Source organism: Wyeomyia smithii, chromosome 2, assembly GCF_029784165.1.
Source record: "Wyeomyia smithii strain HCP4-BCI-WySm-NY-G18 chromosome 2, ASM2978416v1, whole genome shotgun sequence".
In the NCBI taxonomy this organism is placed as follows: Eukaryota; Metazoa; Arthropoda; class Insecta; order Diptera; family Culicidae; genus Wyeomyia; species Wyeomyia smithii.
The window spans coordinates 161,171,897-161,199,630 of NC_073695.1; the positions used below are offsets into that span (position 1 = coordinate 161,171,897).

At 38.0% G+C, this 27,734-nt stretch overlaps 1 protein-coding gene across 3 annotated transcripts in view; it reads right to left on the reverse strand.

The window, feature by feature from the left end:
* LOC129721723 (nucleolar complex protein 3 homolog) overlaps positions 1-27,734 on the reverse strand; it is a 58,368-nt gene that overhangs the window by 24,901 nt on the left and 5,733 nt on the right. The window contains exon 4 of one of the 3 annotated variants that reach the window (XR_008727452.1): positions 255-1,071. The exons of the other annotated variants lie outside the window; for them this stretch is intronic. The gene's annotated coding sequence lies outside the window, so the exon portion shown is untranslated. The remainder of the gene's footprint in view (positions 1-254; positions 1,072-27,734) is intronic. 3 annotated transcript variants of the gene reach the window in all.

Below are 27,734 nucleotides of genomic sequence, written 5' to 3' on the forward strand. Positions count from 1 at the left end.
ACAGCAGCTCCATCATAGCTCTGAGCTACAACTTTGTCACCATCAAGACCAAAATACGCTGCTATTTCATCAACGTGTCCGGCCAACGCAGCGGCGGTTTTGTCACTGCTAACGTCTGCCAATCTAACGAGCCTTTCAACTGGTGTTCCTAAAATTTTAATGAACAAAAAAATGTTTGAGCCTCGTTGAATTAAAAAAAAAAAACAACTATTTGTTAACATATTTGTAAAATATATTTTATGAATATTTCTTACCATAAGTAGTAGCGCAGAGCACAAGATAGTTGCGATAACCGAGCCGAATCTGTTGATTCATCCATCATAATGGACACGAACTCAGCATCAAGAACTTCTCTTTTAATTGTTTGAAGCATGTAGCTTTCAATGCATTCTATAAGCTCGTTCTGAATTCCTCCCGACGTTCCGCTGAAAACTTTATTATTTATAAAGTCCTGGAATGCTGGATCCCTGGCGGCGATCAACGTGCAGAGGTCTTTATAATTTCCTTTATAATGTTCGTGGAATCGGAACATTCATAATGTCCGCGAAAGGCGAGACCGTGAGTGCCAAGGAAACAGGTGATCTCAATTAAAGTTCGCATACCCTTCCGGTTTTTCGTTACTTCTTCGTTATGCTTATTGCGGGCGATCTGCCGGCTATGGTCAAGTGCTTCGTCTATCCTCATTTGCCCGAACATCGATAAGGCAAGTGAATTGTTTATGTAATCTTTAGAGCTCGAATGCGTTTTAATTGACGCAGAAAGGTGATTCAGATCACTATATCCTTCCTTGCTCCAAACATTTTTTTCATTGGCGCTACGGAAAAGCAAACATGGCCAGCAGAAAAGTTTATTTAATTTCGCCGATCCACACAGCCATTGCTGGTCATACGATGACACATTAAAGTTGCGGGACATAATGTTTCCCTTCAACTTATACGTGGATTTTAATTGTTCCATAGGTGGACGAGGAACCGGATGTCCAATAACTTTAATTTTTTCTTCCATGGTTCTGGCGGCAAACGGGCGCTTTAGCATTTGCTCAATAATGCAATGATCCATAACGTTGTCCATCTGGAAATCCACGCAAACAATCTCCAGTAGGTATATGGTAGTTTGTGATGATTAATTGAAATATATCTCGCGTAATTTTTCAAAGCGACCTATCTAACATTGAGAGACTCTCTTTGTTTACTTTCTCTTCAAATCAAGAAAGCTTAGAAAATATATATAATGACGACGTAATTAACGGAACAAAGTGAGAGAGGAGAGAATCTGTCATTGTTACTTAGGTCCCTTTGAAAAATTACGCGAGATATGATGAAGTAATTAAGCTTTACTCACCACGTATCGTTCCTTAAACGAGATTGAAATTTCACACAAGAAAGCAACAGAAATTTGAAAGATGGAGCAATGGTAGTCTTAGCCGTCACAAACAAATCAAAAGCAACCGTAACGTGAGCAGTCAAACATGTACTATACCATTCTAGTTACCATACTATGGTTCAAGTTATTGAATGAACAACATCGAGAAAAATGGCTTGAATCGAAACCACACATCAACGAAAAAACACCACTACATCTACCATAACCATGAATGAATTTGTTCGATTTTTCATTTGTATCGCACTCAGCGCTGCGCGACACTTTTTTTCTCACGTGAAGAATAATGTCATCAATGAGGAAATACATGAAAACCCTTCGCTGCACTCTCGGCTTTGCATCGACCTGACGCTCGCTTGAGCGTTGAGAGCTGTGTACTTGGCTTGGTTCAACATAATTTTTGAACCGCAAATGTCATTTTTACGCAAGGCTGCGCATTAGTAGTGGTGCACGCTTTATGTACATAACTGGCTGCGTACGCTATAGTACTTGAAAATGCAGAGAAGTGTTTGAATGAATGCTAGTTCAGATAAATGATTTGAACAAACGGTAGTCATTACTGCTTATCTCGTTGTGTTGTGTTGTATTACGGGTGAGCTGTGTTGCGGGTGGGTTGAGTAGTGTAGAGTGAGTTTAGCCAGGTTATATTCTTCACGGTGGAGAAATAAATAGAAATTGAAATTGGTGGAAATAAATTGAAAATCAAAAAAATGTTCGAATGTTCGAAATAACATTAAGGTTACAAGAAAACTTAATGATGTCAGATCCATGCTACAAATGAGAAATAATTCGAGTAATTGTTCTGAAATTGTCTACCTGTCCTATGAACAGGTTGAACAGGTGGACGAGACGCCTCCGGACTAAACAAACATCGGTCTTCAAGCTGATCGCTTATATTCGAGATAATTCGAGATATATTCGAGATAACGTAGCAATGATATTGGTATCAGAAATATCGATACTTTTAGAACGATACCCCGATATTTTGGATCGATACTCAGGAGTACGATACCTGACAATATTGATACTAAAATCCGCGATATTTGTATCGATGGTGCTTATTACGGGAGTCACTTCACGTTGAAATATATTTCACTCTCACGCTCACTTCACTTTTTTGGACCTAATCCCGATTCCACCTCAAGTGAGGTGACAAAAATCACCTCCGTGGAGTGAGTTTGAAGGTGAAGTGAAATTGAGAATAAGACAAGTGAAATGAGATTGTTTCCCAGCTCAAAAATCTCAAAAGTCCCAGAAAGTCGTTTTTTCCGTTTTTTTAGATAACATCAGATCTTGACGTGTTCTGCCTTTCTAAGACATTCGGCATAAAAAAAAAATGTTTTTTTCGGTATCGAAAATTTCCTGAACTAGTTTGCAGTTTTTCCATCGGGCAAAAAAATGAAAATTTGACCGCTTTGAGGCACAGATCGAATTCTGATTCGTTTCGTTACTGAAGAAAAAATCCAATTTTTACCATTAGATCACAAATCAATCAACTTTAAGACTTATGGCATCTTCGTGGAATCATTTCACCGTTCAAAATGGTCGTGAAATAATTCCACGCGAAACGTCGCTTTTTCCGTTCTCACTTCACTGATATGACACTCATAATAACCCTGATTCCGCGGCAGATGTCACTTTGCGACGTTTTTCTCACTTACGTGAGTCCCGTAATAGGATTTTGTTCACTTCACTCTGATTTCACCGTGAAGTGACTCCCGTAATAAGCACCGATATTCTTTAATGTTTACAAATTTACGAACTGGAATCACTGACAAGCTGCCCAGGGATACCAGATGTGCAGATTCGTCTGCAAAACTCAGATTTTCGGAGCCATGACTTCAGATTTTTATTGATTTGCAGATTTTTCATTTTTTCTACAAATCTTAGTTAGAGTCTCCTTGTATTTGAGCCGATTTTCTCAAAATGTGTGCAGGCTTTTGCCTGCGCGAGCGAATTTTTTTCCAATTACGATTTTTTACAGATTTCATGCACATTTTTCCGGTTTTTCGAGCAGTTGCAAAAGTTTTCCAGAAACATCTGGCATCTCTGAAGCTGCCACAGCCAGCATAAATGTACAAATTTGGTGTCGTATGTTCATATAATTTTTCGCAAAAATCTTGAAAATGGCTCCAAGAAGTGATATCTGGCGTTATTTCATCAAAATTCCGCTTTTCGGTTCAGCAGATTGTAAAGAGTGTAGTGCAAAAATAAAAACCAATGGCAATACAGCGAATCTTTGGAGACATTTGGAGCGGCACCATCGAAAGCAAGCCAATATTCTGAAAAAAAAAACAACCAGGTTTAGAAGTCATCACTGTTTCTGACAGCTCTGAGAAGGATACACAAGGATCAAACGCTGATGAGGTGAGCAAGATAAGAGATAAAAAATGAAATTAATATTAACTTAAATATCTATTCAGGCAACGGATGCATCACCTGCAACGGATGAAGCTTCATGTAGCACGGGACAACTATCAACTTCGAAACAGAGTTCTTCGGCGATTTCGATTCGCGACTCATTCGCGAATGTTTCAGCTTTTGGAGGTGAGCTCAAATTAAATTTTTAGAAATATCAATTATATCGTTTTATTTTTGTTTCTAGTTAAAGGATTCAAGACTATTCAGTTGGACGAAACGTTGATCTACATCAGCGGTTCTCAACCTGGGGTACGCGTACCCCTGGGGGTACTTGAAAGCCTTCAGGGGGTACGCGGAAGAAAAATCAGGTATTTTTTATTTCAATGTTTGCCGGTTCAATATAATTTTACGGTTTGATTCATTTCAGATAAGCGTTCTTGTAACCGTCGGTGGGGCAAACGTAGTCGCCGCTGCTCATGAACTAGTAGGAAAGTCCCGTCATATGGTTTGTATTGACCATTCTCTCTCTAGAATAGTGACAGTAGCCACTGAAAGATCCAAACGGTTCGAAGAGTTGCTGACAAAAGTTCGTGCGATTGTGACCTTTTTCAAGCATTCAACAAAAGCAGCAGATGACTTGCGAGCTTTACAGACTAAGACGGGAAAAACGGAGGGAGAACTTAAGAAACTGAAGAAGGATGAACCTACCAGATGGACCAGTAGTTTTCAAATGCTGGACAGTTTTATTCAGTTGGCTGAGGAGGTTGGCGTTGTTCTTCTGAGGCACGAAAATGTTCTCATGCTATCAGGATCAGATCTGTCTGCTGCTATAGAAAGTCGCAATATACTTCAACCTATCATGCACGTGATTACTGAACTGGAATCTGAAAAAAGTCATTGGCGGGAAAAGTTATCCCTTTACTGAGCATGATTAAAACGGTGAATATACTTAGCAACATTCGTTTTGTTTTATGTTTTAAAATGCAATAATTTCAGGTACTGGAGTCATTCAATTCAAAAACTGAGTTTGTCAAACAGTTGAAACCTGCGCTGTTAGACCAGTTCAACAGCCGATTCCAGCATATTGAACTCGTCGACGGACTTGCAATCGCGACGCTTGTAGATCCTCGCTTTAAAGCGCTGAATGCTGAGACGTTACATGTCACTGGTGCGGTTTTGGAATCAAAATGATGAGGCGCCAGCCGCTGTCGTAAAATTAACACCAACAAAAAGAAGCATATTTGCAAGGTTTTATCCGCCAGCAGCAGCATTTTGTAAAACAGAAAATTCAATTAGCCGCTTCTATTACACAATTTCGAGGCACCAAAAGGGGCCAGTTGCCGAATATATCCTTGTTTTCAGTTAGTCCGCCCAGAATTCTTTCAAGATAGCGTCCGTATGTAACCGGTACGGTTTAGTAATGAAACTGATGGGCTGAAATGTTCGAACGATACGTTTTATACCAAGGCTTCGTTAGATAATTAGAAAGAAGGAGGGGCTACATAGATGATGAAATGGTAGCGACAAATGTTTCTTGAAAGCTGCGCCGGCCGCTGTCGTAATATTAACACCAACACAAACATGAATTTTGCAAGGTTTTTTCCGCCAGCAGCAGCATTTTGTAAAACAGAAAATTCAATTAGCCGCTTCTGTAACAAAATTTCGAGGCTCCAAAAGGTACCAGTTGCCGATTATTCTCGTTTACTGGTAGTCCGTCCAGAATTCCAGCCATTTTAGTATTTTGCAGTGCCATTTATTACTAACAGCCACCAGTATAACGGGTGAAACCGGCACGAGATGACCGGTACTCTTTCGTCTTTTCTCCTTTCAGCTGCTAACACCTAGCGTCCACATGTCACTGGTGCGGTTTTGGAATCAAAATGATGGGGCGCCGGCCGCTGTCGTAAAATTAACACCAACAAAAAGATGCATATTTGCAAGGTTTTATCCGCCAGCAGCAGCATTTGGTAAAACAGAAAATTCAATTAGCCGCTTCTGTAACAAAATTTCGAGGCACCAAAACGGGCCAGGTGCCGAATATATCCTTGTTTTTGGTTAGTCCGTTCAGAATTCTTTCAAGATAGCGTCCGTTTGTAGCCGGTACGGTTTAGTAATGAAACTGATGGGGTGAAATGTTCGAACGGTACGTTTTATACCAAGGCTTCGTCAGATAATTAGAAAGAAGGAGGGGCTACATAGATGATGAAATGGTAAGGAAAATTTTTTCTTGAAAGCTGTGCCGGCCGCTGTCGTAATATTAACACCAACACAAACATGCATTTTTGCATGGATTTTTCCGCTAGCAGCAGCATTTGGTAAAACAGAAAATTAAATTAGCCGCTTCTGTAACAAAATTTCGAGGCACCAAAAGGGGCCAGGTGCCGAATATATCCTTGTTTTTGGTTAGTCCGTCCAGAATTCTTTCAAGATAGCGTCCGTATGTAGCCGGTACGGTTTAGTAATGAAGCTGATGGGCTGAAATGTTCGAACGGTACGTTTTATACCAAGGCTTCATCAGATAATAAGAAAGAAGGAGGGGCTACATAGATGATGGAATGGTAAGGAAAAATTTTTCTTGAAAGCTGCGCCGGCCGCTGTCGTAATATTAACACCAACACAAACATGCATTTTTGCATGGATTTTTCCGCTAGCAGCAGCATTTGGTAAAACAGAAAATTCAATTAGCCGCTTCTGTAACAAAATCTCGAGGCACCAAAAGGGGCCAGGTGCCGAATATATCCTTGTTTTTGGTTAGTCCGTCCAGAATTCTTTCAAGATAGCGTCCGTATGTAACCGGTACGGTTTAGTAATAAAACTGATGGGGTGAAATGTTCGAACGATACGTTTTATACCAAGGCTTCGTCAGATAATTAGAAAGAAGGAGGGGCTACATAGATGATGGAATGGTAAGGAAAAATTTTTCTTGAAAGCTGCGCCGGCCGCTGTCGTAATATTAACACCAACACAAACATGCATTTTTGCATGTTTTTTTCCGCTAGCAGCAGCATTTTGTAAAACAGAAAATTCAATTAGCCGCTTCTGTAACAAAATTTCGAGGCTCCAAAAGGTACCAGTTGCCGATTATTCTCGTTTACTGGTAGTCTATCCAGAATTCCAGCCATTTTAGTATTTTGCAGTGCCATTTATTACTAACAGCCACCAGCATAACGGGTGAAACCGGCACGAGATGACCGGTACTCATTTGTCTTTCCTCCTTCCAGCTGCTATCACCTAGCGTCCGCATGTCACTGGTGCAGTTTTGGAATCAAAATGATGGGGCGCCGGCCGCTGTCGTAAAATTAACACCAACAAAAAGATGCATATTTGCAAGGTTTTTTCCGCTAGCAGCAGCATAAACATCGGAAACAGAAAGTGACAACAACAATAACAACAAAGTCAGATCGATTGTATCCGTTAGTGTCGACTGTGCTTGGGAAGAGAGGTAGTGATTGGCTGCGCGGTATGATTTAGACAATCGATATTGATTACCAATTTTACAATAGTGTATCTCAAAAAATAGTTTGTTGTTGTTACATAAATTTAACCGTAAAAGAATTTCTGATCGATTGATGCCAAAACCTCGAAAACCTGATTATAGATGACTGCAAAATAAGCGCACAAAACCTGACCACTTTTCCCTGGTTTTCCCTGGTTGAATTACTAGATTTTCAAATTCAGGGGCCTAACTTCGATATAGACGTTAGTCAACGTCAATATTTTAAAAGAGAAGAACGAGGACGACGATGTGCAAGCACAAAAATCATCGATAATGTATGTAATGTATGTCAGCTCAATAACGATGACGGAAATTTGTGGAAGATACATGATCGCCTGGTAAAAAATCAAATCATTGGACGAATTTAAGCATTTTATCATATGTTCCTTTAAATTAGATAGTAGAACGCACAACTTCAATGGAGCACGATAAACCGGGTAACATATCTAGTGAACTCAGAAACTTTCTGCACCAACATGTTATCCCAAGAACTTCCGACCTGCTAGAAGCATGGGACACTATAAAAACAGAATATCCAAATTTATATTTTATTGCTTCGGACTATCTGTCGAGGATGGTCACTTCAGTTCCTTCTGAAAGGTTTGTTTTTTATTTTTAATAGGGGGATTGCTAGTAGCTTAAGTATTTATGATAAATATTAGTAAATAATGAGTATGTGTGTCCAATCACAAATGGTGACTTCTCAACACTGTTAGTAATTTGTAATTTTAATTGTTAGGATTTGTTTGCTTTCGCAATTAGGACTTATCATTCGTAGGGATTTAAACCCACTTGTCAAGAAAGGAAAGTAAACTTACAACTAACTTAATGGCTATAAAGAGAGCTTATCGTAGCAATTGAGGATTGCAACGATTTTTGTCGAAAATTGTTAATAATTTTATTTGACATAGCTTCTAATGGTTCAACACCAGTAAGTCTATGTAATTCGAGTGTACCAAACCAAGGAGGACGCTTCAAAATCATTTTCAGAATTTTATTCTGAATCCTTTGGAGCGTTTTCTTCCTTGTTGAACAGCAACTTGACCAGATCGGTACAGCATAAAGCATTGCTGGTCTAAAAATTTGTTAGTAAATCAAGAGTTTGTTCTTCAAACAAAGTTTAGAATTCCTGTTTATGAGAGGATATAAACATCTCGTATATTTGATGCACTTGGCTTGTATACTCTCAATGTGCTCTTTTATAATAAGTTTTTTATCGTAAATTAGTCCCAAGTACTTAACCTTGTCAGACCAACTTAAAATAACCCCATTCATCTTGACAACATGATTATTGTTTGGCTTGAGGAAAGAAGCCCTAGGCTTATGAGGAAAAATTATCATTTGAGTTTTAGAAGCATTGGGAGAGTTTTCCCACTTTTGCAAGTAGGAAGAAAAAATATCTAAACTTTTCTGCAATCGACTGCATATGACACTTTTTCCTTTTACGGAAATGCTTGTGTCATCGCAGAACAATGACTTTGTGCATCCTGAAGGCAAATCAGGCAGATCTGAAGTGAATATGTTATACAGGACTGGGCCCAAGACAGAACCTTGAGGCACACCTGCTCTGACAGGAAATCTATCAGATTTTGAATTCTGATAGACAACCTGCAGAGTTCGATCAGTAAGATAATTTTTCAAAATTTTGATTAGGAAAATTGGAAAATTAAAAGTTTGTAATTTCGCAATCAAACCTTTATGCCAAACACTGTCGAATGCCTTTTCTCTGTCTTAAAGAGCAGCTCCAGTGGAATAACCTTCAGATTTGTTAGCTCGTATCATATTAGTAACTCTGAGCAATTGATGAGTTGTGGAATGCCCATGGCGAAATCCAAACTGTTCATTTGCAAAAATTGAATTTTCGTTGATGTGACATAATTCGGTTAAGAATAATTCTCTCAAACAGTTTACTTATTGAAGAAAGCAAACTGATTGGTCGGTAACTTGAAACTTTAGCTGGATTCTTATCCGGTTTTAAAATTGGAGTAATTTTTGCATTTTTCCATAATTTGGGAAAATATGCAAGCAGCAATTGAAAATTTTCACTAAAAATTCCATTGTGCTCTCAGGGAGATGTTTGATTAGTATATTAAAGATTCCATCGTCACCAGGTGCTTTCATATTTTTGAAATTTTTAATAATTGATTTGATCTCATTCAAGTTAGTTTCAATTATTTCTGCAGCTAAAAAATTCTGGGAAGAAATTAAATCAAATTGACGTGTGACTTCATGTTCAATTGGACTCACAAAATTCAAATTTGAGTTATGAACACTCTCAAACTGCTGAGCAAGTCTTTGAGCCTTTTGTTCATTGGATACAAGAAAACGTTCACCATCTTTTAAAACTGGAATAGGCTTTGAAGGTTTCTTAAGAATCTTCGACAGCTTCCAAAAGGGTTTTGAATATGGTTTCAATTTTTCAACTTTAGTCTCAAAATTTTGATTTCTCAGAAGAGTAAATCTATGTTTAATCTCTTTCTGTAAATCTTTATAAATAGTTTTAAAAACAGAGTCACGAGAACGTTGATATGGACGTCTGCGGACATTTTTCAAACGAATTAGAAGTTGAAGATTTTCGTCAATTATTGGTGAATCAAATTTCACTTGAGCCTTTGGAACAGAATCATTCCTGGCATCAACAATTGCGCATTTTAATGCTTCCAAAGCGGAATCAATATTCACTTCGTTTTGCAAATCAAGCTCATTATTGAAATTTCTCTCAATATGAGTTTTGTATCTTTCCCAATTAGCCTTGTTATAATTAAAAACAGAGCTCATAGGGTTTAAAACTGATTCATGTGATTAAGAAAAAGTTATTGGAAGATGGTCAGAATCAAAGTCAGCATGTGTGATCAAAGCACTACATACGTGACTTTGATCTGTTAGCACCAAATCAATCATTGAAGGGTTTCTTACAGAAGAAAAGCATGTAGGACTATTCGGAGACAAAATAGAATAGTATCCTGAAGAACAATCATTGAATAAAATTTTGCCATTGGAATTACTTTGAGAATTATTCCATGATCGATGTTTAGCGTTAAAATCGCCGATTATGAAAAATTTCGAACGATTTCTGGTGAGTTTTTGTAAATCACCTTTAAAATAATTTTTGTGCTCGCGTGTGCATTGAAATGGTAAATATGCTGCGGCAATAAATAAAATCCCAAGTTCAGTTTGAACTTCAATTCCCAAAGTTTCAATAACTTTCGTCTCAACATGGGGAAAAGCACGATGTTTAATTCGGCGATGAATAACAATTGCAACTCCACCGCCGGAACCCTGAATCCTATCATATCTATGAACCACGTAATTGGGATCATATTTTAATTTAATGTTAGGTTTCAAAAGTGTTTCAGTAATAATTGCAATATGCACATTATTTACTGTTAAAAAATTAAAAAGCTCATTCTCATTGGCCTTCAATGAGCGAGCATTCCAATTTAAAATTTTGATCGGTTTATTTAATATCATTGCTAAATTTTAAATTAGAAACAATTTTAATTGTAAAATTGGTACCTATTTGAATGGCTTCAAACATTGATTTTGCCTTTAACATGGCGTTCATGAGATCGAACATTGCCTGTTGCAGAAAAGAAAGTTTACCTGCCGTAATAGGCCCCAGGCAGTTGACATTAGAAAAAATATTTTCGGTAGTAATATTAGCTGGGGTAATAGGTGTACAATTATTTTCTAGCGTGTTTTGCTTACCCATATTAACGGTTATTTTCGAACTACCAACATTAGGCGGTAGAATGTTCGAACTACCTGTAACCTGTGCATATGTTAAACGAGTATGCAAAGGAGTAGGTAAACTATGCGTTACTGGTACGCTTGGAGATTTTGTTTTGAAGCTTGTTTTAATTGGGAAATTGAATTTTGTTTACCTTGCCTTAACAATTGCTAAACGGACTGGGCATTGATAAAAATTCGACATATGGTTGCCGTTACAATTCGCACAGCGAAAATTTTTACTCTCTTTCACAGGACATTGTGTGTCCTTTTTGTGAGAAGAGTCTCCACAAATCAGGCATTTTTGGTCCATGTTACAGAACTTTGAACCATGGCCAAAACGTTGGCAAATACGGCATTGGGTGATATGCTTTTCACCTCCGCCAAACTTCCTATAAGCTTCCCATTTTACACGCACGTTATATAAAGCATGTGCTTTTTCAAAAAAAATTTAGGTTATTAACCTCACTGCGGTTAAAATGAATTAAATAGTTTACAAGGGAAACTCCAGTTCGCTGACTGTTTTCGCCTCGTGATTTTTGTTTCATCAGAATTACTTGGGTAGGGACTATACCAAGTAATTCTGTCAAAGTAATTTTGATCTCATCAACGGTTTGATCGTTGGTGAGACCTTTCAATACGACCTTGAACGGCTTGGCGCTCTTGGTGTCATATGTAAAAAATTGTACATCTTGTCAGTTAAATACTGAACAAGACGATCACGACCCATTATTGAGTCGGCTAATAAGCGGCATTCACCTCTACGGCCATAGGTAACTTTAACGTCAGGATAGGTAACTTTAACGTCAGAGCTTCTGAAAGGTTATTTTCGCGTACCGCAAGAGCATGTCAAAACCGCTACAGGCTAAATGCGGAAAGGATGGCTAGGTTGACTTCCCTTGGCTCGCTAGAAGAAATATATTGGTTTTCGAAGTAAACTTTTTATTTTAAATACTGAGTAAAAATCAACAGCCCTGGACTTGGAGGTTGAGCTTCAATCTTGGGTACTTATAGCACAACCCTTAAGAATGGAGCCGCAATGTTGTATCAGCTTTGACAGCCCAAGGGCGTGGTCTTCCGGGTGGTGAATGGGAGCCAAGGGAGACTCTTAGAGTCAGGTACATATGTTTTTTGATCTCACTCTACGCATCACGTTTTGATCTCCAATTTATTTAGGGTGTCAGTTCTATTAACGTCAGACCAACCTGATGTGTTATCGTCGAGGGGTGGATGATGTCCTGGACCTTCAATATCTTGCATGATGATTTGTCATATTATAGGGCATCTTTCTGCGGGACGCTGGTTCTCTGTGCTTTCATTGACCCCCCCTGACGATGTTTAAGCGGACCTGGCGATGGTGGAACTGAAACGTGGGTGTATGTATGTGCGTGTATGTAAGTGTGTATTCAAGTGAGGCGTCGTTATATGAAAAAAATGAAACTCGATTGCACAAACCCAGAACCAAATTGTTTTTTTTGTTCTGTTAGGGGCCCCGGGCTATCCTGGATTTATCGAAGGTAGATTGGTTTCAAGTTTTAAAAACTGCTTTTCTGCATTTAACATTCTGGAGACCTCAGAATAGATTAAATCATACGTTTTATAACTTTAATTGGTTTGAATGGGTTAAATGGTTACGTCTGACTGCTTTGCTGGGGAGGCTGGAGGCCTAGGATGTCGCATATCGGTATGTCGTATGTATGCATGTATGTATGTATGTATGTATGCATGCAATGTATGTATGTATGTGTGTATGTATGTATGTATGTATGTATGTATGTATGTATGTAATGTAATGTAATGTAATGTAATGCAATGTAATGCAATGTAATGCAATGTAATGTAATGTAATGTAATGTAATGTAATGTAATGTAATGTAATGTATGTATGTATGTATGTATGTATGTATATATGTATGTATGTATGTATGTATGTATGTATGTATGTATGTATGTATGTATAATCTTTTCTGACTACCAACACGATAAAATGAGTATCATAGCGGTGAGAGGTAACAATGTTATCATTCACAGATATGCAACGCGACTAGAATAATGGATATCTTTCTCTGAAAATCATCATCAGAACAGAGGAAATGCTATAAGTATCATCACATCCAAATATGTAGAACTTTTTCTTATTCTCATTTTTGAACCAAACTCTCGATTACCTTCCCACATTGTCCCCAATCCCATGGTATTCATATAGTCCGCACGCAACAAATCAGCCATTATTCCTCCCTAAATATCGGGGCTGAACAGACTAGGTTTCAACTGGCCCATTATCTACCTCAAGATGAAAATTAAAAACTGAGTTTAAATCTACATTGCGGTAAAATTAACTGTTTTATTTTCGCTGACATATCGTCAGTTGAATTCAATACCCAAAACTCATAATTTAGGGAAAAACAAATTTTAGGACTTTTCTTAACCTATTTGGGTCTTTTATGTGCATGTTTTTAACCTATTTGGGTCTATTATGTGCATGTAATGAGTTGTAACCTTAGTTTTTCGTCGTTAATTAGATTTGAGCTATAAAGGCACATCTACTTATAACTTCAATATTTTGTGAATTTTGAAATGGCTCTTTGTGAGATGAAACTTAATAGTATTTGACATCAGTTGCCACCAAGAACTCAAAACTGCAAAATGAATTGTGCCAGTGTTGAATTCAACTGACGATTAGTCAATAATTATCGATGCGCTCGTATCGATACTTTTCGTCCGATATTTTGAGCATACCGATACATCCGAGTTGCTCAGTATCGATGCTCAATCGATACTATTCACAGTATCGCCCAATGCTAATTTTAACGTGAAGAATGAATTAAACGGAAATAAAAACGTGACGTAATTAAGTGGGGGGGGGGGGGGGGGGGCTAGTAAGTTGTGACAGTTTGTGACAAGGGCCTCAGCCAGTAGTGGCCAAACACGCCAAATACCGATCGCCAATAGTGTTGTTTTGCAAAAACTTAGAGTCGCAAGCAAGGTTCCGCTGCCATTTTCAATCTTGACTGTGTCTCTGGAAGGGTACTTACCCCACGGTTCCCCTCGATAATTCTGAAACAACGGATAATTTCGAAATGTCCCCTATTGTCCCAAAAACTATGATAAATTTGTGATCTTTTGAAAAAGGTTCGATCAAAATCGGTTCAGATCTTGCGAAATGGCAGATAAAAGAATTTTCATTTTTTCGGCTCCGGTCGAGTACGCAAGTGTTAACCAGAATATTGCCCACAAGTAATGTGGATATATCATGATGGGTTGTTTACCGTTACCTCACTCACTCGCAGATCCGAAATTCGACATGGCACACGATGTTGATATGATCATCGGCATCGAATCGTTCTTCGTAATTTTGGAGGATGATCAATTCACATTAGAAAGTGGCTTACCTACGTAAAATTGTTTTTGGATATGTAGTAGCAGGTGAAGCATTTGAAAGCAACAACTCTACCATCGTGTGCAACGTTTCGACTGTTGACAACCTACTCGGAGCTACTGACTAAACGCTCAGTATTTTCGGAAGTGTCACAATTGTTCGACCCACTTGGTCTAATCGGATCCGCTATCGTAACTGCAAAGATCTTTCTGCAATCCTTATGGGTCCATGACTATTCATGGAATGATCCGTTGCAAGCAGAGCATACAAATTGGTGGTTGAGTACCACGAAGAGATATGCACACTCAAATCGCTCACAATTCGTAGATGGATACTCGTAGATAACCAACAAGAAATCGAGCAATGTATCTCTGACGCGTCCGATCGTGTTTACGTGAAAGCAACGAGAGAAGATGGTACATCTTCTCATCGGCCAGCAATCTCATCATTTCGAAATCACGAGTCAGTCCTCGAAGCTATCCCTTCCACGTCTCGAACTTTGCGCTGCGGTGCTTGACAGCATTTGTGTTAGAATCAATGAAATCAAGCTGCAAGGTTACCTACTGGATCGACGCAACTATTGTATTGCGTTAGTTGGCATTCTCTTCTTCGATCTGGAAGGTGTTCGTAGGGGGAAGGGGAAGCAACTGTCGGCATGTGCCTACTCATCTCAGTCCAGCAGATAGGATCTCCAGGGGTGTATTTCCGTCCTTACTTTTTGGTGACAAGCTTTGGTGGCATGAACCAGAGTTCCTATGTAAAAATGGCCACAAAATTGTATTACACTCTCCCCACTACATCTTCAAATTCGTAAGCTCGAAGCTCGTCAAACTGTCGCAGTCATGACTACCATAAACGTGCCAGAAACAGGTTACATCGAAAGGCATTCGGCGCTCACTCCTCTTCATAGACAAACTGCTTCAGGGTGGCCACTCAAAATCAGTTTTTAATTTCCCGGTTTTCACGATGGAATTTCTTAAAATTTCCCGGTGTTTTTTTTTTTAAATATATGAGAAAAACATCTGTTTACTTATGTCCTTGCAAAAATATTATCATAAAACAATGGAAAATATTTGGGGCGGGGGCCTAGCGTAGTTGGTAACGTCTCCGCCAACCACGCTCGAGGCCTGGGTTAGAATTCCAACGCCGACATGGCACAGTGGGGAATCGCTGGCCATCAGCCAAAAAATTTTTTTTTCGTTAGCTGTTTCATAATATTTTTCCTTTATTGCTATAACATACAAGTGTCTAAATCCAAAATTTGGGTGCAATATCATGAAATCTAAATTTTTTATGACTTTTCAAAGCTTGGCGAACTGACGTTTTTTTTTTTGAAAAAAAGTACATTACTTTGAAATGCTCTGTAGCTTCAATGATAGCTTGAATTTTTTTGACGTCAAAGGAAAAGTTGTTGTAAATATTGTGCAAAACAAACCCTTTTCATTAGATATTGTAAAATTTGGTTAAAGTAGGCCTGACACTAAAAAAAATTTAAAAAAAACTTGATTTTTTGTAGAAAAGTAGCTTAAAAGTTTAGTTGCCGCAGTTTGCCACGGTTGTGACTACATTCAAAATTTAGGTAAAAACGTAAGCTTTCAAATGCATACTGTCCGCTGTAGCGCAATACTGCGCAAATTGACACTTTAGTAAAAAAAGCGAAAGCAAATTTTTTTAGTTTTTATTTTTGAAGTTGAAATTTCATCCAGGATTAATTTTAACCGTAACCATGACACCCCATTAAAGAAAATTTATGATATCGTACTTAATCCGTAAGAATAAAATATAAATTTGGGCCAAAATCACAAAATTTTTTGCTGATAAGTATAATGAACTTCAAATTTTCTGGAAACAATTCAACACAAGATTTAAGCGATCACAGCGGAAGATGATGATGATAATGATGACTTTTAAAATTTGTAATTAGTTTGTATTATTTATATTGTTTTAGTTTATTTAAAAAATTATATATATTTAAGCAAAATTTGTTTAGTTCGAGGGGTCGTCCATTAATTACGATTTATTTTTTTCAATGGGAAGGACGCCCGGTGGCACTACTTGTGGTCAAAGATCATATAATTTTATAAAAAAGGAAAAAAGTGCCAAAAAAAGTGTCAAAAATATTAAAAATTGGATTTCGTGCTTTATGGACGACCCCAAACAAAAAATGGATTCCAAAATCGTGTTCAGCGCCCCAAAATTATGCAAATACCAAGTTTTTGTCGCATTTATCGACACTTCTTTTGCTTGGCAAGCCTTTGTATGGAGTCGCCCCACTGTGCATAGGTGTCGATGGTTGTGGGGTGGCGTGATCCACTCGCAGCCAACCCAATTGGTCTAGATTTAATCCTACCTGACACCGGGAGATTTTCTGAGGCGAAAAATCTCTGGGATCACGCCTTCCATCTCCTGGGGGGTCCTGGGTCCTGGCTGGAGTCGCCTGCCTGGGCGTCGGTGATTGGCACAACAACAATGGCGGAACTAGACCGACGGAAAATAAACGAGAATAAAAAAAGGAAAATATTTCTCCTTCTTCGCTTTTAGCTGTTCGTCGACTTCAGCAACTACCTTCATAGAGACCTCTTGCACAATTTTCGCCTTTTTTATTTTCAAGTTTTCGACAATCTTCGCCTTTTCGTGCTTTCTTGATTCCATCTGCTTTTTCTCTCTGTCAACCTGCTCTTGAGCTTGGAATGGTTCTATATTAGGGTGCCAATAGAATGTTTGGGATAAATTTAACCATCGAGCTACGTTTTGCTTTGGGACTTTGTCTTATCAAATAAAAAGTCCTCATGGTGATCAATCAAGCTCTCTCTAAGCTCTAGCTCTCAAATAAAAAGTCCTCATGCAAAATTTGATCTCATGCAGACTTCGGGAAGAAGAGCCTTAGAGTGACCAATGAAAAAATGCACATGAAATTGTCAAATTTATTTTTTCGATGGCAAATCTTAGTAGAGATGCGCCGAATATTCGGGCCGAATATCAGCATAAATTGGATTTCGCCAAATATTCGGCTCGCCGAATAGTAAGTTGATTATTCGGCCGAATAGTGGCCAATGATTATCAGAAAATAATATAAAAGTATAGTTTTATGAACGGGGGTAAATGAAAACTGAAGATGTAACTTGGGCTTAGAAAGGAATATATCTCATTAAAACGGAACACGAACCGCAATCTCCACACAATAGTTCATGTCTTGCCTGGATGAGGTATATTTTTTCTGAGCCAAAGTCACATCCTCAGTTCTCGTTCATTTCTCGCATTTTATACATTTGCATGCACTGCTTGCTTTGCAAAAACACTTAGAATGTAGTTGTAATACAAACTTTTAAATTGTGTTAACCATAATCCTTAAAAACATTATTTTTAAACGACAACTCAAATAAGAACAAAAGTAGGTGCGCCACGGATTAGCGTGTCTCATTCCATAGGCGCAAAATTAATCATTTCTTGTGCAATAGTTCGGACAATTTTCAATCATTTTCGTACATGAACAGTTGAAAAGCGAAAGAAACAATTTAAACTTCAAACAATGACCATTTGGTTATTTTGTTATCATACGATCAACGTTGTGTTCAGCCGAATATACGGCCGAATCTTCGTCTCACCGAATAATGGAGAAAAGGTTATTCGGTATTCGGCCGAAGGCCGAATAGTGCTATTCGGCGCATCTCTAAATCTTAGAAATGCACAAAACGTCGATGTCTGATATCTCGAAACATTTTATTTTTCGAGAAACTTCGAGCTGGGCCCAATAGAATGTATGAGATTTTCTCAGACCCGAAAAAAAATTCACTCACGACACTCTGAATAAACAATTTGACAATTTTTGTTATTCAAAACAATTAGAGAAAAACGTGACTTGATAAACCAGGGAAATTCCGAAACTCGCGGTAAAAAGATGCGTGGAAAATCACACCGAAAACTGTGTAAAAAGCAATTTCACTGTATTTCTAAACAAAATCAAGACCGTTTTTCAGGAATTCGATAAATCTAAGATCCTTTTTTTAAACAGTGTACAACAAATCCTATCAAAATCGTCTTGAAAATTCTAAAAAATGTGTCCGTGGTTGTTCTGCCGAAAACGTTGAAAAATATTTTTTGCTCGATCTTACAAATTTTAAAATGACATCAATTTTAAATCGATTTGAAATAAAAAAGAAAAATTATCCGAAAAACAGAATTTTTTTGTTTCAATATTATATTTTTTCCAAATCTAGTAATTATTTTCTACAACTCGTCCATAGATTATATTTGTGGAAGTTGTTTAGATACGAGTTTTCAATGATTTCATCTACCAGACCCGAAACGCCCTTTCGAAATATATCGCTTAAGTCCAAATGATCCGATAATCTACGAAAAAGACATGTATCTTCCAAATGCAATTTTTTTTTTCAAATCAAAAAATGCTCATGTTTATTCAGTCACTGCGCGGGGAAATGCAAACTACTTAATATGTTCCATTTATTATTATGAATGGAAATCGTTACGTTTTAAAACTTTAAGGGCAAAATGTCACATTTGTGGTTTTGAAAAATTTAATTTTTAATGACATTTTAATTCAAAGACTCTGGAATAGTTTTCCTTCTTTTGTGTAGCTAATGTTTGGTTTTGAAATGCAAAACATTCTGAGAACTCTCTTACGAGAAGCTCATAATGATGGTAGTAGTCAGGAAGGATCACAGAATAAAAAAATAACTTTTTTAGTTTCCGCAAAAAATTTAATGTGAAATATGTTGAAACTACCAGAGTTCTGATTATTTATATTATTAACCAAATTTCAGCAGATATTATTCGAATTTTCGCGTCATGGCAGACGAATGAGGGCATATTTGATATACCTAGATTCTCTTTAAAATATGTATGTCACTTGAATTGCAATGATAATGCTCTTGCAAAAAAATGCAAATAGAAATACAATATGAATGTTCAGCTTGTGATTAAAATCATAAAAAAATCGAGTGTTATTTTTTCTGCCAGACTTTTTCCGACCTCAGAAGTAGCTCCGTTCCGATTCGGTCCGAAATGAGATTGAGCTTTGGAGATTCTGGTTTTATCTTACTTTTGGCTGGACTCTACCCGATCCGATGTCGAACACTGTTCATGTACATATTTTATGCAATCAAAAGATTCTTCCATCTAATTCAAAACTGAGTAATCCACTTAAAAAGGAATTGTATACATTGGAACATTTTTCTTCAAAAACCCGACAAAATATGCGACGAAACAGAAAAAAATGTTTATCTGCTGATCAAGCTTGAATTCATAATAGAATAATAGAACTATAGTGGCAACTTTTCCCAAACAATGTGCTTGTGTGTAAAAATCAATAGTATAGTTTCGTAACACAACACTGCTCAACACATTTTTTTTTCCTAGAGATCAAACTGAAAACAATGAAAGAATATAGTTTTCTTTCAACTTTTCTTGTCATAACTGACAGAATCGAGCCAATTAGGTCATCATGCAAAAATTACAGGTTTTTACGTTGATGTTTCCTTAGAAATGGTCAAACAAGTACCATGGAACAGGGTGAAATTGATCAATTTTTATAACAATTTCTAATTAACTAGCGTCACGTACATTTTTCCCGAAATAGTATAATTTTAAAACAAGTACTGGTATGTGCTCTAGTAAACCTCTATGGCTATTGATGAAATTTCTATCATCTACTTCATGAAATAAATTCGATCATTCTATAAGGTACTGTGAAGTAAATTGGGGTGAAATTGATCACCATTGAAATCCATACATTCTTTTGGCAATGTGCTTTTTTTCGATATGCTAAAGATAAATGATGATTTTTGTACTGAAAAATATCATTTACAGTTAAATTGGAAACGAAAACAACGATATTTCAGGTTAAATTAGTTTATTTTGGTTCACGAGCTGCTTGTTGCTAAAATTGCTCTTATTTGATCGTCGATAGACCGATTTCGATTCGATTTGTTGCAAAAGCTCAAAAACTAGCTCTGAAATTAAAATCTTTGTGGTTTCCTGCGAATTCATCAGTATTTCTCTAATGCTATGGAATGATCATTGTTGAAAATTACATTTTTTGAGCTTTTATTAAACTTTACTCATTTCTCCAAATTTGACGTAATTAACCCTCAACTAAGATTACTTTAAGTATTTTCAATACTTTTTTTATTTGGAAACTTGTTTGATCAAATTTGATTGAGTTTTGACTGAGTTAGAATTTTTTTCGAAAATATGAAAAATTGCACCGGGCATGCGAGGGTTATCTTTGACAGGTATGTGAATCATGCAAAAGTTGCGTTTAAGGACACGTTAACATTGCCTAGTGTTGTAAGAGCAATATCTTTTGATTAGTATTTTTTATCACGAATTTTCAGGTGATCAATTTCACCCCATTCCACGGTAAGGCAGAAGATATGAAGGAATATGATTCTCCCGATGTAAAGCCCAATTTCCCGGTTTTTACGTCTTTTTTCCCGGTGATTTGAAATTCCTGTCTTTCTCCCGCTTTTCCCATTTTCCCGGTAGAGTGACCACCCTGCTGTTTGGATAATGAGGTTCACTAACAATTGTCGTTCGTGCCGAGCAAATCGTTAAACTGGTCCTTCATCGTGCAAAGAAATCAATGACGCACTTAAGCTTCTTGTAAAGCAAACCCAATTGAATTTTTTTTTTCAGAAATTAAGTACATTCAAAAACACAAGAAATCAACAAAGGTGAATTTCAACTTCAAAACGAAGCTCAAAATTTATGATACCGTTTTAGACCCGGAAGGTATTCTTCGACTCCAACAACTGGATGCTCCGTTCGACACCAGACACCCCATGATTTTACTACACACGGCTCATCTGACAATTCTAATTGCAAAAGCAATACATCTTCGCACACTGCATTCCGGACCACATCTACTGTTAGCCGCTATACGACAAAGATTTTGGCCAATCAGAGGAAGTTGCTAGAAAAGTAGTAAATAGCTGTTTGGACTGTTTTCGGTGTAAATCAAAACCCGCCAGTTAGATAATGGGTCAGCCGTCCCGCGCGTTCGCGTCATGTGGTGTCGACTATTGTGGCCCGTTTAATGTAAAACCACCCAATCGTCGGGGATCATCGATAAAAGTTTTCGTCGCGATTTTCGTTTGTATGTGGTCGAAGGTAGTACAGCCTTACATCTGTCGCATTCATCAAAACGTTTTGTCGGTCGTAGTGGACGCGTTTCGAACATTTATTGTGATAACGCACGAACTTTCGTGGGAGCTAATCGAATGCTCCAGGAATATCGCCGTGAGGTCAATGAGATGCATCACTCCGAAAGTGTAATCACTCACTGCTCCGAAGATGGCAACTTTCCTTTCAATCCAGCACGATCACCTCACTTCGGCGGTTTATGGGAAGCCGCGGTGAAGATCTTCAAGTAACATCTCTATCGAGTTATGAAAGACAAAACGCTGACGATTGATGAATTCAACACGCTAATAGTGCAAATCGAGGGAATAGTGAACTCCCGACCGTTATCTCCAATGTCATCCGATCCTGCCAACGTAGTTGCTCTAACTCCTGAACATTTTCTCGTGGGAGAACCCCTTTACTCTCTCCCAGAGCCTGATTTGTGTGATATTTCTATTAACCGCCTGTGCCTACATCGGTCAACTTCAAAATCACAAAAAGTGGCCGGTGACTCTACCTAACATCACTGTTGGAACGATGGTTCTGCTCAAAAACGACTGCGCAAAAAATAGATTAGTTGAGAGAATTCGTTATCGATATTGTTTTTTTGGCACATTTTGCATGTGTAGGATGAGTACAACGATACACCGTGCCTCAGTGCTGAGTCGAGAAAATTTTGAGCTCGATAAGTTCCTCGACTCGATCGGGAATCGAACTCGATATCACAACCGTGTTAGAGAGCTAGCCGACCGACATCGCTAACCACAGAGCCACGGGGACCACTTGCTACTACTCATACTCTTATCAATAAATTGAGTCATTCTAATATTCTATCTCAACACACGTGCTTTATACTTTATCGTTCCATGAGAAACTCCTAATTGTTCTCAACACGTGGAAAACATTTGATATTGATTTCAGTTCTCGAAACAAATTTAACCCTCTAGTGCCCAACGCCGTCTTTTGGCGGGCTTCAGTCAAACCTTTAAAAAGCTTTAATAAATACTTAAAAAGTGTTCATAATAATTCATAGTGATTTTACCGAAGCCCGCCTTGAAATTATCTTGGGCACTAGAGGGTTAAACAAATTGGAGATATGCGAATCGCCTGGATCGCCCACAACATCTTTAAGTGCAAATATTGAACAGGACGCAGGAAAGACCGTTGCCTTGTCGAAGTCCCTTGGGTGTTTCAGACAAGCTTGATACGCCATCCATTCTGGCTTTAATAAGTCACGTTAGTTTCGCAGAGAAACCGCTGTCGTCCATAATTTCCAATAGCTCTACAAGGTAGATACTATCTTAAAACAAACCAAAGCACTGGTGCTACGTTCCGATTCAGAACATGACCTTTTTTTCTTGTAAGAGCTCATGGCCACTGCTACCAATAATTAGATGCATTGTGGTTCGTTCCATCCCGTTCCACTTCTTTGATGAAGTTCCTTACCTTTATTAGTTCAGCAGACCATGTCTTGTTAGGCGTAAGGACACCTTTTCCAAGAATACGCAGTCTTCGCTCAATCAATGCACTGCATAGCACAGTCTGGGAGGGAGAAACGAATACTACACTCAAAACAGAGAACACGGACATGCGTCGTTTTTTGATAGCATGTAGCAATCTTTTTGATGTAACGCATGCATGACTCAAACGAAGTTTTTATTAACATCAGGAATACTGAATGTGCAAATTTGTCTGTAAAACACAAATTTTTCGAGTCTGCCTTTTTTCAACTTGCCGTTGTATAAAAGCCTCTTCAGAGTTTTGAGTTTATATATATTTGCGCAGACATTCTGAAAATGTGTACGAGAGCGTAACCTGTGAGGCTGGTTTTTCAGGGATTCATGCAGTTTCAAAAATGTTACAATCCTACATCTCACTATTTTGTGAAAGGAGAATCAACATTCGGCCGTGATGAATTGTATTCGAAATAGTAACCAAATCCTTAAATCCAGAAAAAAACGCAAGTTTAATAATCGAAGTTCGCTAACATGATTATTACTCAAAGCTTATGAGATTTATTATTTTACGTAAAAATAAACCAATATGTTTTGTAAAACGACAATACCGTTCAGTTATAACAATACTCATTACAAAAAAAAAACGTTTTTTTCTCTTGGTTCAAATTGACAGTCAGTGACAGCTCATTCTGGTTCATTTTGACACTCACACAGCTCCGTATCCTCCCAGGACACAGTAAGTGTTTCGAAGTTTTTACTGCAAAACTACAAAAACGACATATGTCATCTGTCAGTTTACCTTTTTTCTTCAAGGTAATTCCTGTTTGGATAGTGTCCAATCAATAGGCCAGTTAGGGATGGGCGATACTGTCTGAAGTATCGATACCTGAGTACTCGAATACTTTTGCACAAAACGATACCAAGTATCGCGGTATCGGTATAGAAAGTATCGATGCCAAATACTCGATGTTTTTGGCCGAAGTATCGATACCTTTGGTATCGATGCTGGTATCTCCTATCCCCAATAGAAGGCATCGGTGGTATCGGTATCGGTTTCAAAGTATTGTTGGCAAACTATCGATACCGCTACTCATCGCAAGCAACGAGTATCAATGCCGAAATACTCGATACTTCTGCTCCTGGTATCGATACCGTTGGTATCGATACAAGTATCGCCCATCCCTAAGGCCAGTTAAAGTACTCAGATCAACTTCATTCATACTGAGCAGGTTCTGTGTGATTCTATTACATGGCGTAATGATTGTCTTGCTTCTGAGGAAGCCTTCCAGTTGGCATGAAAAACATAACCTTTTGTTTATTATACACAGGCTTCGAAGCCAACTGTTTAATGTACAGGACTCAATTGCGGGGCTAGCGTTACGATCCTACTGACCATTGCCTTAGATTATCGGTGTTTATTCACGAGTTGATGAATTGAATTATTCTCAGTGTCATCACATTTATTTTCTTGTGCAACTACCAATGTTCACTGCGACAATGCATGAATTTCGTTTACCATAATCAATGACAAAACAGTGAAATGAATTTCAAAGGCCTTGTAAATGGTATTCAGAGAAGTTTCGGTAATAATGAATCCAAGTAGTGAAAGTTTGTTTAGATACTGTACACCGCACGGTACAGTATAAATTGTCGAATGAGGTTGTTTTGGTTTTCACTGTTCTGAAATGATTTCTATTATAAACGTTCAAAATAACGACACGAGTGTTAAAGTTTAATCGTCTCGTTAACAGTCTCTCCCAAGCCGAGACTCGAACCTACGACGACTGGCCTGTTAGGCCAGTATCGTACCTCGACACCAACTGTAAGTAGGGTTTGGAAAAGGAATATTGATTCCCGGGATCCCGGGATTCTCGAGCTCTTCGGAAAATTTTCCATACAATATTGCAATAAAACTAAATATCGTAACAAAACACGAAACTTACGTCCCAGAAGTGTAGAGCAGCTTCATAGTGTGCATTATACGAAACAAATATTTGCTTGAAACGACGATCAAAATTTGTTTGCCGTGTAATATCAAATTATTTGCTCAATTTATTTGTCAAAAATATATGCTGTCTTATTCAGTAAACGATAAATTAAGAAATATTTTTTTCGTCTTATGTCTTTTTTTGCTAGTGAGTTTACTACTTAGCGGATAGTTGCTGATTTTTTCTTTGTTTGTTGACAAAAAATTTTGAAACCTGTAAATTGATATAAAAAAATGAAACCCGTAAATCAATGCGACCAGAAATAAATAAATTAATAAAACTCAGTCAGTTTACACTGACTTGGGTCGTGGTCGCGATTTCACATTAATTACGAAGACATTCAAATGCTATAAATTCTGACTGCCAAACACTCAGCTTTATCTTCAACAAGCTAAAAGTACTGGACTCTTCAGTTTCTAATGAAATGTAGCAAGAGCTGGAGTCGGTGATTTAGAAGTATTTTAGAAATCAGACACCAGCGGTGATTCAGCGATCTTAAGCAAAGTTTTACAGAAGGGAACTACATTATTTGGGCCTAACGAAAAATTGTCAGCGGATCTGAGGCGATTGATAGACGATTGTTAATAAATTTCTGGAATGAACTTGAATAAATTTTGTTCTTCAATTGATAATTAAATTGTAAACGATAGTTTGAAACTTATATTAATAAACTTTATTTGAAATCTCATTTTCGCTAAGGATTTTTTTCCTTTCCCGGTTCCCAGGAATTCTCGGGAAATGAGATTTTTCGTTCCCGTTTCCCGGGAAATCTATTCTCGGGAATATTGCAAACCCTAACTGTAAGGTTATTCGAAGATTATTACGATAGTATCGTAAGCGACCTTAACCCTCTCTTTACCATGGTTACTCTAGAGCACCACAGGTTTGGAAGCGCAAAAGCCTTTCGAAATATTTACCAATGCTACTCAGAATGCATAAATATATTCTTGAACGAAATAATAATTGTTCAAGAATATATTTATGCATTTTGAGTAGTATTGGTAAGGGGCCATCCACATACCAAGTGGACAGCTTTGGGGGGGGGGGGGGGGGGGTTGGCTAATGTCCACGGTCCATACAATTTTTTTAGAATTTACATGGTCAGTTGTCCAAGGAGGGTGGGGGGGGGGGGTCAAAATCGTTAAAAATCTGTCCACGTGGTATGTGGATGGCCCCTAAATATTTCGACAGGTTTTTTGCATCCAAACCTGTGGTGCTCTAGAGTAACCATGGTAGAGAGAGGGTTAAAATGCGGTGGTGCGTGTAAACTTGATATTCGCGGCATTATTGGAAGACCTGTCGCAGCGTGAAGACTCGGATCTTCATAACCGACTTGATGACTTCCCACAAACCTTCTTTCTAGCGAATTGCGGCAAAATATGATCTGGGAGAGCATATGTAGGCTACCTTCCAACTTGTCACCCTTCTTGTATGTTGGACTCCCTCTTCTCATTCCTCCGGTAGCTGTCCTCTATCCCATATCCATGTCCTGACAGGTTCAGCAATGCTATGCTTTGCTGCGATTCGCCGGTTGGTCCGTTTTCTATGAAACGCTGCGATCGAAGAGTTACCCGCTCAGTATTGCTACGGTAAAATCAACTGGGCCATAGTGCCGTTCTATCGATCGTTGTCCCATGTTTATAGAAAACTAAATTTTTTCTAATACCAAATGTCTCAGAAATGCATAAAACGTCGAGATCTGGTATTATCTCGAAAAATAAACTTCCTCATTTCAAAAAGTCCTAGAAAGCCCATATTTGACGTAGAACTACGAACTAACTATTAACGAAAAAGGGACGAAATATGTCCCTTTTTTAATGCTTATAAATCGGTTGGTTTTCAACCGATTTCCTTCATTTTTGCAGCAATTGTTTGGAAAATTATACACGCATCCACCCAAATGTAGAAAATTGTTGATTGACTATGCAAACTATTGTACTATTGATAATTGTCAAGCCTTGTTTAAACGAAGATTACGTCCTCTGATTGGTCGTTATATGATTGCTTCCCAAGCACGGTCGACAAAATCATATACCTTGCAATTGAAAACATGCTATTTGGCCTATATAAGAGTTTCAGCCGAAGCCGCTCATAATAGTACTGGACAGCGACAAGTTGTCAACAGCAGTCGTCCTTCCTCAGCAGCAGCACTAGCCCTGTGGTTGGTCACCACGTCGCCAGACTGCCGTTATTCCCCCGTGTTAGGGCAGCATGAAGATCGTCATCACCAAATCCAATTTTGAACAGCAAAATGCCTTTTTTCAAGGCAAATAAACAAGTCATTGAAAGTTAATAATTTTTGACAACGTAAGCAAGCATTCTGTGCGGATTCTAGCAGTTACATCTGTCGCGGCCGTCTAATTTACAGAAGGTGAAATAGCTTCCACAGTGCATGTTGTCCGTGTATCTTAGCTCCCACACTGTTGGGGCAGCACAAAGGTTGTGATCAGCAACCGATTTTGAACAACAAAATGCCTTTTTGGCGTAGAACTACGTTTTACTTTAGCATACCACACAGGGATGCAAACTGAAAAACTGGGACGAAATTTGTCCTTTTTCAAATGCTTATAGGTCGGTTGGTTTTCAACCGATTTTCTTCATTCTTGCAGCAATCGATTGGAAAATTATACACGCATCTGCCCAAATGCAGAAAAATGTTGTTTGAATCTACGAACTATTGCACTATTGAAAATTGTCAAGCCTTGTTGAAATAAAAATAACGTCCTCCGATTGGTCGCTTGCTTGCTGTGTGTATGATATGGTATCATGTGTGTATGTGTGTATGATATGGTATGATGTGTGTA